The sequence below is a fragment of the Colias philodice genome, chromosome 24, assembly GCF_061535455.1.
Source record: "Colias philodice isolate Cphi_HAF_F1 chromosome 24, ilColPhil1 Martin Lab GWU primary, whole genome shotgun sequence".
Lineage (NCBI taxonomy): Eukaryota > Metazoa > Arthropoda > Insecta > Lepidoptera > Pieridae > Colias > Colias philodice.
The window spans coordinates 536569-549601 of record NC_143109.1 but is presented as its reverse complement, the minus strand read 5'-3'; the positions used below and the strand labels follow the sequence as shown (position 1 = coordinate 549601).

At 32.4% G+C, this 13033-nt stretch overlaps 1 long non-coding RNA gene across 1 annotated transcript; it reads right to left on the bottom strand.

Annotated features, from left to right (window-relative positions):
* Nucleotides 1-1441: 1441 nt before the first annotated feature.
* LOC149477586 (uncharacterized) lies at nucleotides 1442-10674 on the bottom strand. Its single transcript, XR_016317562.1, has 5 exons — nucleotides 8934-10674; nucleotides 8551-8595; nucleotides 3992-4103; nucleotides 3024-3098; nucleotides 1442-1575 (listed from the first exon to the last, which is right to left on the bottom strand). It is a non-coding gene; the product is annotated as an uncharacterized LOC149477586 (long non-coding RNA).
* Nucleotides 10675-13033: the final 2359 nt, after the last annotated feature.

Genomic DNA, 13033 nt, shown 5'->3' with positions numbered 1-13033 from the left:
ATTTTCCAAAACGTTCGTCGTATCTATCTATCGACACTTCCCAATGAAAAAGCCATAACGGCGTTTACGTAACAAACTATGCCAAAGTAATAAACGTAGCTATACAGTATACACATTCATGAAAATTTAAATACATAATATATACATAATATTAAAAAATAAAAAAATACGTGTGGCACTCGAGGACTGCCGCGGTAAAGCTATTGCATAGCATCGCATCGCTGTGCCGGTTGGAGTTGTGGGTGTTAGGTTTTTTCGTTACGGAATTTTTACATTCGGTCGCCGCGCTCAAAGTCTGAGATAAAAGCTATGCAATATAGCTTAAAATATTAAAATCTCTTCGCACAGATAGTTAAATATCCTCCTCCTCCTCCCATAAAAGTACAATAATCAAATAATTGGCTTATTTAAAGATAATAAGATAAACTTGTTTTCTCTATACATAACGTATAATAAATATCTGCATCGGCATCGAAAAACCCATTAATTGAGTTCAATATCCTATTTGTTTTGATATTGTGCTAATATTAGACACGCAGTTTTATCTGAATATCCTTATTGTTACAACTCGGTTACAATATCTGTGGACCTCGCTGGAATGCAGAGCCCCTTCCCGTTCCCCTTTACCTCCCCGCGCTCGCCCGCGGCGCGTCATTACGGTTAGCAATTTCGTTGCGTTCGCGACGTGACGTCATCGAAGCCAGGTCCACAGATATTGTAACCGGGTTGTATATTTTATTGTTCAGTGATTGTAATAGCTTTTCAAAAAGCTTTAAGAAAAATGTGCGTGTGCGTGTGCGTGTCTTTGTGTGTGAGTGTACGTATGTACGTGCGAGTGTATGTGTGTGTGCGTGTGCCTATGCGTGCGTACGTGTTTGTATATAATATTATGTGAGTGTGTGTGTGTGTGTGCCTGTGTGTATGTATATGTACATGTGCGTGTGAACCTATGCAACATAGTAATATTATTAGAAGTTAATAAGCCAGTAAGGGAAAAATATTATGACCTGAACCTAAATCTTAGCAATTAATAGTGTCGGATATTTGTTTAATAAAACACGCTTTAACAACTTTGTATTTTTCCTATTTGTATATATTTATATTAAAGATTAATTGTTCCATAATATTATAATGAGTAAGTACACCATTTGCTAGATAATTAAAATCGATTCTGAAGTTTAAGTTTTTATTTTTGTTACAAACCAAATATTTTAACATCCAAACTTTTAAACTTTAAAGTTTTAAATTGAAACACGTACTAAGAATATAATAATTTAATATGTTTTTGTGCAGTTGAAATATTATTAGTAAAAGTATTGTAAATATTGTATCATTATACATTTTAAACTAAATAATATAATTTAATAAAACAAAACGTTACTTGAGATATCCATTTATTATAATACTTTTATACAAAAGTACAAAATAATTCGAAATTCGTAACAAGACTTAATTAAAATAACAGTTACAAAAACTTATTACTACCTAATTTATAACTACGTGTTTAATTTCGCCTTCTATATGCAATAGCAGCTTCCCTCGCCCCTGCGTTGTGACACAGTTGACAGATATATACTGAAAATGAACGATAAATAATTATTAAAAGAAATATTAATAATTTTAAAAGAGCATCAAAATATCGAAGTTTATGGGATTTTGATTGAGGATTGAGTATGGCACTTTTAAGTATCTACTGCATTACCGTATAGCACTACTATTACTCAAATACAATCACAAATCATTGTATTTCATATCTTATATATAAAATTCTCGTGTCACAATGTTAGTCTGCATACTCCTCCGAAACGGGTGGACCGATTCTCATGAAATTTTCTGTGCATATCGGGTAAGTCTGAGAATCGGCCAACATCTATTTTTCATATGTACCACGGGCGAAGCCGGGGCGGACCGCTAGTAACATTATAATAATAACGTTATCTATTCCTTTTATTTTTTCTTATATTAAAAAAATTCATATTGTTATGATTAAGTTACAAGAAATTACACTAGTACCTAAGTATTTTTTTCTTAATACAGCGGCGTCATCTATGAAAAATATGAATGTAATGTTGTTACAATGGACATTTTCACCGTCTACGCCAACTCGTAGAACAAAGACAAAGTTACTAAAACTAGCCACAGGTGGCGCCACTGTACATGACTGATTTAAGAGCGGACTTCAGCTTTTTTTTTTCAAACTTTCAGTATACTTACTGCTTTTTTATATAATTATTCAGAAGTAATTTATATAAAATATTATTTATTGTATGGATAGATTGATGGATATTCGTTACTTTCGTGCAAAAGTCGATCGGATATGCGTGTAATCCATAGAAATCTAAATAACAAGGCAATAGAAGTGGTAAGCGCGCGTGACATTGTCGCCGCTCAGGTGGTTACCATGCCACATGACCATGACCATTCTTATTATCACGTTTAACACAAATTTCAACCTTATTTCTATGAGTTTATGTTCAACGTTATATCTATTGAAAATTGACAACCTCTGTTGTATAGAAAAGCCGAATTTTTGCGTATTGGAGCAAAAATAAACAAAACGTCTCATATGCTTAGGGATGTTATTCTAAAATAAACCGTAAATTCGTGCGTTAGGACACATATTAAAAAGCTTAATTTAATATTTAAGTTAGTTTTCACTAAAATCAAGCTGTCCAATAAAAGGCATAGTTTACTTGTGTGTACTGTTTAGCTATCGGTTTAAATGTGTTGATTTTGGCGACAGCGGTTTTCATACGAATTATGACATTATAGCACTTCTATGTGTTTTGTTATTTAGATTTCTATGGTGTAATCTTAGCGTAGACTGCATTATAAGATCACTTTCTTGTTGGAAAACTAAATCAAATTAATGAATCTGTATCTGCCTTATTTTACTTTTCTTCGCTTAAGACATTTTTAAATTTTGAGTTTTTAAATTGTAACCTGTATTTAGATAAAAGTTATTTTCTATTATTATTCATAGTTTTATAGATTAAAATATTTGGTTCAAGTATATTATTTACCTTATTCTTCTATATTTTTTCATGCTTGCAGTCTCTGCCGTATGTATGGCGCTCCCTTAAGATGATGTATGGCATCTGAAAAATTTATACAAAAACCTGTTAACATAACTATTCTATAAGTATACATAAACAAACAAAAAATGTGTTATTCGGTAGTAGTTAGTTCGGTAAATACGACATTATATTACTAGCGATTCGCATCTGCGTTGAACGTATCGAGAAACATACATTTGACAAACCTGCATACGAAAACACAATTACGCTTTTATATAGCCTATGCCTATCCTTCCTCGATTTAAAACTTAAAAACCAGTAGTTCCCGAGATTAGCGCGCTCAAACAAACAAACAAACTCTTCAGCTTTATAATATTAGTATACCTAGATATATGAAAATAAGCAGTGTTGTATTCTATAGGTAGTCGTGGTTTTCATCCACGAGTAAAGAATATAACACCAACCGCGGGACATAGCTAGTATTAATAAGCCCCTCGAACAATTGAAAATCTGTCCCAAATCCCATAAAATACGAAGCAAAAAAAAAACTTTTTTGAAGTTGTTCCCACATACATTTTCTATTCACAGTAACATTATATAAGATTAATTGAAAGATTACACCCATTTGGGACTTGGAAAAAATGGATTGGCTCCAGATATTCTTAAGTAAGGCATTTTGGCTTGTACCAAAGCGGTCTAGCCATCTAGATCGTCCTAAATGCGTCTAGCTCGTATATTACGCTTTATGTACTGGAATAAACGGATTTAAATTGTGTCAAATTTAAGTTTTTGTTCACTGTTATTGTGCGTTTCCTTTGCATAAAGTCTCTGCTTTAACAATTGTTACAGTGTCTGTTTGTCAAAAATATCTAAGTTTAATAATTCGCATACACATAAATACTATCAGAATAAAGAGGAAATTGAAATATAAGTTTTTTATAGATTAATCAAGAAAATTAAATCAACATTTTTACCTTTATTTTTATGTCGACCATAAATCTATTATTTCTTCTTTCCTTGGTCGATAATGTTGACTTGTCCTCTGTTACTTCACCATTTATGCTTCATTCCCCTCCATTCTTCGTTCTAAAATTAATATTAAAAATTTAATTTCAAATTAATAAAAAATATAAGTATATACAGGGTGTCCCACTATTGGTTTACTAAGCGCGAAGGGACTTGTAGTTTTGCATACACTGGTCACGTAAAAATACTTAAACAGCAAAATTACGTCAAAATTTTTTTGCTAAATTTTTCCTGAAAATCCATGTTTTCTTCTCTAGCTTCGCGCAGCTGGCATATACCGCTTCGCTAATGTGAGCATTTTGTCTATGAAAACATCTTAAACGATAGCTCACGTGCTGGTGGCAAAGTTGGGCGGGTTGCTTGTTATGGGTGTACACATAGAGTTTTAAGGATTCATCTATTTGAAAAAAAATGCGTCTGGAATTTTATAAGTATTTTTACGTACTCAGCGTATGCAAAACTATAACCTCCTTTGAGCTTAGTATACCAACAGTGGGACACCCTGTATATTTGTAGCTGGAATATTTTTTAACACGCTTTTATTAGCTTCTTCTGTTTGTCTGTATGACTTCTTTAAACTCGGTTTCGACCCACTTTTAACGGGCAGATTTAATTCAAACTTTGTACACTTAACAAAGACAATGCAATAATTTCAAGTCTATTAAGCTGTGCTCGCATTGCTCCGCTCCTAATGGCGTGATGATATAATATAGCCTTCCTAGATAAATGGACTATCTAGCACTGAAATAATTCTTCAAATCGGACCAGTTCCTGAGATTAGCGCGTTCAAGCAAACATTTTATCTTTATAACTAGCGGTCCGCCCCGGCTTCGCCCGTGGTACATATTTACGTTTTCTCTACATAAAAACCATCCTCGTACTTCAAGGAATATAATAAAAAAAGAATTATCGAAATCGGTTCAGCCGTTCTCGAGTTATGCGCTTACCAACACATTTTGCGATTCATTTTTATATATAAGACTAGCGGTCCGCCCCGGCTTCGCCCGTGGTACATATTTACGTTTTCTCTACATAAAAACCATCCTCGTACTTCAAGGAATATAATAAAAAAAGAATTATCGAAATCGGTTGAGCCGTTCTCGAGTTATGCGCTTACCAACACATTTTGCGATTCATTTTTATATATAAGATATTAGTATAAATATTTATTACTAGATTTCCGCCCGCGACTTCGCCCGAGTTTTCAACGAAAAACCCGCATAGTTCCCGTTCCCGTGGGATTTTCGGGATAAACTATCCTTTGTATTAATCCAAGTTATCCTCTATATTTGTGCTAAATTTCATTGTAATCGGTTCAGTAGTATTTGCGTGAAAGAGTAACAAACACCCACATACACATCCTCACAATCGCATTTATAATATTAGTAGGATTTAGTTTATCCATGCAATGCCACGTTAAACAACTAGTTAACTACAAAATCAGAGTAGATTGCCAAGTATAACTGGCATGAACGATGCAGCCCTTGAACTAAATTATATCCACAAGATTTTGGCTCAAATAATTCATAACAAATTTGATATATTGCAACCCGTCCGAAAACATATTTATTTGATTCAATGACTTTTAAAGTACTTCGGATATGTAATGTAGGTATATCTATCTATGAAAATAAAATCTTTAATCGAGATAAACATTCAATATGACTGACCGGTTGGCTTGGTTGGTAGTGGCCCTGCCTTCCAAGTCAGAGGTCGTGGGTTCGATTCCCACCCGGGGCAAATATTTGTGTGATGAACATAGATGTTTGCTCTGTGTCTGGGTGTTAATTATCTGTATAAGTATTTATTTAAAATTATGTATGTTTATCAGCCATCTGGTTTCCATAACACAAGCGAAAAGCTTAGTATGGGATCAGATCGTGTCGTGTGTGAAAATTGTCCTGAAATATAGAAATATAAAAAATAGTCGTTTGTGACAGTTTCCTAGAATACCTATCTTATCTTATTAATTATAAATGCGAAAGTTTGTGAGGATGTGTGTGTGTACGTGTTTGTTACACTTTCACGCAAATACTACTAAACCGATTACAATGAAATTTAGCACACATATAGAGGGTAACTTGGATTAACACATAGGATAGGTTTTATCCCGGAAATCCCACGGGAACGGGAACTATTCGGGTTTTTCTTTGAAAACGCGGGCGAAGCCGCGGGCGGAAAGCTAGTTAATAATATTTAATGGCATTTTTAATTTTATTTATATAACTTTATTGTACAAAGTTAAACAAAAACAATATTACAAAGGTATCATTTGTAGAAGAGGCGGCCTTATTGCTAAACAGCAATCTCTACCAGGCAACTTGGTAATGTATGAAGTGGAAAGGAAATGTATGAAACTCAATTTTATGTATTTGCAACTGCAAAACGCAATTAAAATGAACATACTCATTACACATCCACCCTCACAAACTTTCGCATTTATAATATTAGTAGGATAGGATAGGATTATATGATTTAACTAGTGGTCCGCCCCGGCTTCGCCCGTGGTACCTACATGTTTAAACTATCCTATCTCTCAAGTTGGATCGAACTGCACATGGTGTGCGAATTTTATTATAATCGGTTTAGTGGTTTAGGAGTCCATTGAGGACAAACATTGTGACACGAGATTTATATATATTAAGATTATTAGGTACATAAAAAGAATCACATTTTCAATATCTCTATGTTTTGCTGGTAATTATTTTGTTGCCTTATCGGCTTGAACATGTTTTCTAAATTAGAAATAGAGCCTTTTATTATACCTTTAATTATTTATCATTCAGCGCTAGATTTGTTTTTCATCTTGATTGAACAGATAAATATCCCAAACTCCCTTATAAACGAGCAATCGATCTTTAGTTTATCGGTTCGTCCTATTTCATCTACATACTTTCAACCGACTTCAAGAAACAAGGAAGAGGTACCCAATTCGACTGACCTTTCGACTTAGATTATTCTTTCTTTATTAAGCCTTCCCTTTTATATTTTGTCCATTTCTAATAATTTATTGGTTAAGGTTTTAGTTATAAATAAATATTGTTGAAGCGCTCTACGTCTAACGAGTCCCTTGTAGCAGAACTAGCTATGCCCCACGGTTTTACCCGTATTGCTCCGCTCCTATCGGTATTAGCAAGGTGATGATATGACCTATTGCCTTCTTCGATAAATGGACTATCTAACAGTGAAATAATTTTTCAAATCGGAATCGAGGTTCCCGAGATTCGCGCGTTCCAGAAATCAAACAAATATAATAGGTATTTATAATATTTGTATAGAAGTATAGATAAACAGAGAAACACAAAGGCTTGTTACTAGCCATTTACAAGACGTTCATATCTCATACAAGTTTTTATTGTGAGAGTCGTATTATCCTTGCAAAATGGATTATGCAATTGTTTTTGGGCGACCGCCAGCCAGATTCGGCCAGAGTTGTGGATTCGCTATTCCTTTGAAAAATATAAGTGGGGAATGCACTCGAAAAAATTATTTTGTATTTGTTTTGGTGCGACTTTTCGAATGTTGTACGCTTGTATTAGCTTCACGTATATGTTTGTAAGTAATCCACTTTAGACTCGAATTTCACCAATTTTTAACGGAAATTAAAAATTTAAGGCGTGTTTTTTGCTTAATTTTTTTTTTACTATATTAATATAATTTTAGTTAATGTGATGGAGAGTAATGGTGATTGTTATTTCGAATTTATTTGTAGTTAAATTAATATGTATGAACATTGTGTATGCGTAGGTATGCGTATGTTTGTTACTCTTTCACGCAAATACTACTGAACCGATTACAATGAAACCTGCGGGCGACAGTTAGTTGCAAATAAAATAAACTTAACAGTATCAAGGGAATAAAATAAAATACAATGTTTTAGTATGCAGTAAACGAAAAGTTTACGATTTGCGTGGATTTCTATTAGATTCTAACAATGTTGGCACGTCGTAAGACGGCACATTTTATATTGTTTTTCTCTCCAGTTGTTAAGAATGTATGGCTAATATTATAAATCCTGAAGTTTTTATGGAAGTTAAAACGTTTGATGGTCAAAAACTGCTGATCGGATTTTGATTTAATTTAGAGTGAAGATAGATAATCCACGTTCGAATAATGTTTATCATTATAATAATTATTGTTTAAAAATGTTTAAGATATTTTATGATATATTTTGACTATTAATATAGTTAGGTTTATAGATATCAAATAATGGACATAATGCATGCTAAGGGCGTAGTGGTAAATATATTAAAACCTTGATTCAATTCTTATCAAAATATCATAAGTATTATGAGATATTAGCTGTGCTCCGCGGTTTTACCCGCAGTGCTTTGCTCGTTGGTCTCAGCGTGATGATATAGCCTTATAGCCTTCCTCGATAAATGGGCTATCTAACACCGAAATAATTTTTCAAGTCGGACCAGTCGTTCCCGAGATTAGCGCGTTCAAACAAACAAACAAACTCTTCAGCTTTATACTATTATTAGTATAGATTAAAATTACTTACCAGTGTAATAATGAATGAGATTCATCCTCTACCTTCTTTTATGACCTGAAAAATTAATAATTTTACTTTAGTCGATTCCTTAGGTATGTTGTTTGTCACTCTTACACGCAACAACAGCTGATCAGATGTGTATGCAATTTGATAAACAGATGGATTATTATACCACGCGAGTGACGCCGCGGGCTCCAACTAGTTACGTTATTTATACTTCTTAAATAATTATTTTGTATAGCTGACCCAGCAAACATTGTTTCTTCAAACCGAATACAAAAAAGCATACAAATCAGTTTAGCCGTTTTGGAGGACTTTTTGACTCTTTTCAATGCAACAGGAATTTTTTCATGTATGTGTAATATAAATAAAATTCAATATTGACTTCTTACCTGATCTGCTTCATCTTTGAACCGACTTATCATCGAAATTTGTTTAGCATTTTCCACGATCGCTGAGCTAGATATATGTTATTTTAAAGAAAATTGTATTTAAACCACTACATAATTATCCATTATTGTGTGGTTTAAATATAATTTTCGTAAAAATACAAAAAATAATTATTTCTGAAAATAAAGCTGAAAGAATCGTTATTATAATATTATGTTATTACAAATAGTGTACTTATTAAAAATATAGGCATATCTGTATATATACAAGTCAAATAAATATACCAGAATAAAAATACACATTATATTAAAAATAATATAAGTAAAGTCTTGAAATAATTTAAGTTTCAATGGGTCATCTCGTATTAACTGCAAAGTGGACGGTTTCATTTTATATACCTTACTAAGAAAATAAGTTTGTGACCTATAGTTGATAATAAATCAATAAAATCATAAATAAAAAGAAAAAATACCTCACGAATAACCAGCCAGAAATTCAAAAGGTATTAAAATAAAGAGCGAAAACAAACATAAAAAAAAATCTTAACTACTTATTTGTCTTACAAAAACAGTTACATAATTTATTGATATATTTTGTATTCTGAACTATGTTTTTATTTTTTTTATGCTGTACTATTATATTCTTAGTCTTACTTTCAACAACAAATAAATAATCAACAAAATTTAAAATGACTGTACGTTTTAATCGTTTTTAGCATAACATGTTGGTGACTGATAATTAATTAGCTATTTACAATTTATTACTCATCAAGTCTGTTATTATTCAAATAAACCATATCATTTATTCATACTTAGAATAACAAGTCACTTTCCTTTTCAAATAGAGCAACTTGAAATTCGTCTTAAAATTTATCTCGACAGAAATTTTCTAATTTTATTTTGATAAAAGATAAAAACATTCAATATTTGAGTTATTGCTTTTCACCAAATTAAATGTTTTTGTCAGACATCTTAAATACAGTTATTTGATTGGCTGTCCCAGACGATGACTGTGCAAAATATCGGCGATGTATTTGTTATGGTAATGTAAAAATCGAAAGTCGATGTTTTGGTATTTCTATCTAAGAAAATACTTTAATACTTTCTAGGGTTGCCACTAAGACAATTTTTTATCTCACATTAGGTAGAGATAAACTACGATAACATGGCGCGCCCCTCCAAATTACTGTTTCAATGTGTGTAGTGAAATACAAATATTTAAATATTATATTATTATTATTTATAATAATATAATAATTAAATTATTAATTTTTATTATTATATTATATTATTATATTATTTATTATGAATTTCACAAATACTTTCAAACGTTTTGAATTTTGGAGGGGCGCGCCATGTTATCGTAGTTTATCTCTAAGTTTAATTTAGTAATATTGCATTAAGAAAATTCATTTTTTCATTCTATTAGTAAATGGTGTATAGGTATAGTCTAATATTTATTAAACATTAGAAAGACATCGTTTTCAATAACATAAAGATGGATTAGTTGAGAATGTATCCAATACTTTAATATTTTTAAACATTCTTAAAACGAATTTTACGGACTATTCTAGGAATATATGATTATAAGTTTAACTTTTTATGGACTTTATTCGAAGCAGAAGCAACCATAAGGAAAAAGTTTTAATCGTATTTCTATGACTTTCGTAAACTTATAAATGTTTAAGTAAGTACATAAGTTTAATGAAGTATGAGGGCGGTATAATACGTAAGAACTTTATTTAACTTACTAGCTGTTGCCCGCGACTTCGTCCGCGATTACGTCGTTTTTCGTCATTCGTCGTTTAAAAAAAATACGTGATACTTTATTTTTGAATGTTCTTAATTGTCTCTTATAAAAATAAACTACATTAAAATTGAATACTCTGATAAGAAAATCTTAAAATCGGAGGACATCGAAAATCTGAGGAAAACATGAATTTGATTTAAATTCTACATTACTTAGTAATTCAATAATAATCTAAATTAAATGTAGATTAACAGTTTGAGCGTATCATTATATGTATAATATGTACCTAAGTATTAAATTACGTTAGTTTACATAGTAATTTTACTAAAAACACGATGACTTTCTTTCGCGCTCGGTACAACAAACTAAGCATGTTTGTGGTACGTGGCCCGCATCACTTGACCCCCCGCGAGTTCCCCTCCGTTACTATGCGAAAATACATTCGTCGCCCTACTGTAGGAAAAATTGTAATATTTTAAATTCGAGAAATATTGATTTCTTGTATTCGACTATTCGTTGTAGTCGAATACAAAATATATTTGAAGAAACTTACGTTGGCCTTCAGGCAAAAGGGATCCTATCAAATGATAAACTTGACCTTGTATCTTAAAAGTAAGCATGAAAGGATCCTCTGATAATTGTTGAGCACCAAAGGATCATTTAAAACGCACTACTATAAGAGCGAATATTGTCTAAGAACTGTTTAGATTGCACATGTTCCTCTAAAAGTAGTGATTTCAAAGGTTCTGGTGTATCTTCAAACGAAAGCCGACTCCTTACTCCTCTTTAAAGCATTACAAAAAGAACATACTACGTTAATATCGCCTATACAGAAGATGATCTGTAATCAATTGTGAGGTTATAAGCAAACCCACTTTTATATTTGTCGGACCACACCACCGAATTCGTAGATTGATCTTCTATGTTTACCTCTTAAGTCATTAAGACTGTCGAAATCTGTCTACAGTATGACGGGCCTCTCGCTATTCGTCCGTTTCAAGAGACCAAATAGTTTCAATTCTTAATCTTTCATTAAACAAACTTATTAATCGTACTTGTCTCAAATAATCTTGTCTCAAATAATGGTAATATTCGCGTCCCTACTCTAGTCATTGCTTATGCTCATGTTCATCTTCAAGAGATCGAATAATATTATGGTGCACCCTATCATTTGTCAATCGGTCTTCATATTGAATAAAAGTTTCAGATTATCGAGATAAAATATGCCATTTGCGATCAGCTGTGAGACGTTATACCCTCTCAGTGAAGGTTTCGGTCTCACAGGATAGTACATGCCGTTCGCGGTCAGCTGTGAGCCGCAATTCTCGTTGTGAAGCGGTTTCAGGTTCTCGGCATAACACAATATGTTGTTTTCGGTCAATAGTAAGCCTCTTACCTCTAACGATCCTTGAGAACTCTTATTTCTCATTTTCTTAGCTTTGCTCGAATTTCGATATAAAGATTTTTTAGGTGGCACTGATGCGAGTAAATAAAAATTAAGTTAAAACGGACTGAGAGTGTTATAATCATCAATCATCATCATCATCAATACATATAATAAAATTGTGGAAAAGCGATGTCTGTACAATGAAAATATGTAGAAAAAAATTAGCAGGTGTTATTATTAAATCGATCTTGAACCCAAAACTGTAGTTAAAATTTTTTTTGTCTGTTTGTCTGTATGTTTGTGCACGCTAATCTCAGAAACGGCTTATCCAATTTAGATGCGGTTTTCACTAATGTATTGTGGTAATCTTCATTTAACAGTTAGTGTTTATTTCATGTCAGTCGGTTCATAAATAAAAAAGTTATGACAATTTATAAGTAATCACGGCGAACATTTGCTAAGGCATTCTATTGTACACTGTACAGTGTACGATAAAACGTAATTTATCTGTTATACGCTACAGTTATTCCTTTACATGTCCAAATAATCATATCAAAATTCCCCAAGGGTTTGGGGGTAAGCTGAGGTAGTAGGGGGGGCGGGTTCAAATTAACATTATGGTTACTTCTAATAGGTAAATTTTCCACACAAAATGTCCTTTAAATTATGTCGTATTATATTTTTAACCCCCGACGCAAAAAGACGGGTGTTATGTGTTTGACTGCTATGTATTTCTGTGTGTGTGTGTGTGTCTGTCTATGGCACCGTAGCTGGCTAACAGGTAAACCGAATTAGATGCGGCTTTTTTTTTGTTAGGCAGCATATTTTCCGACGCTGGTTCTTAGATAAATTGTATCGAAATCGGTTCATCCACTTATTATACCTACATAGGGGTAAAAGTGGGAATGAAAAAAATGATATAATAATTTATTTTTAAAGATCGTTGGGAAGTTTATGAAATTATTT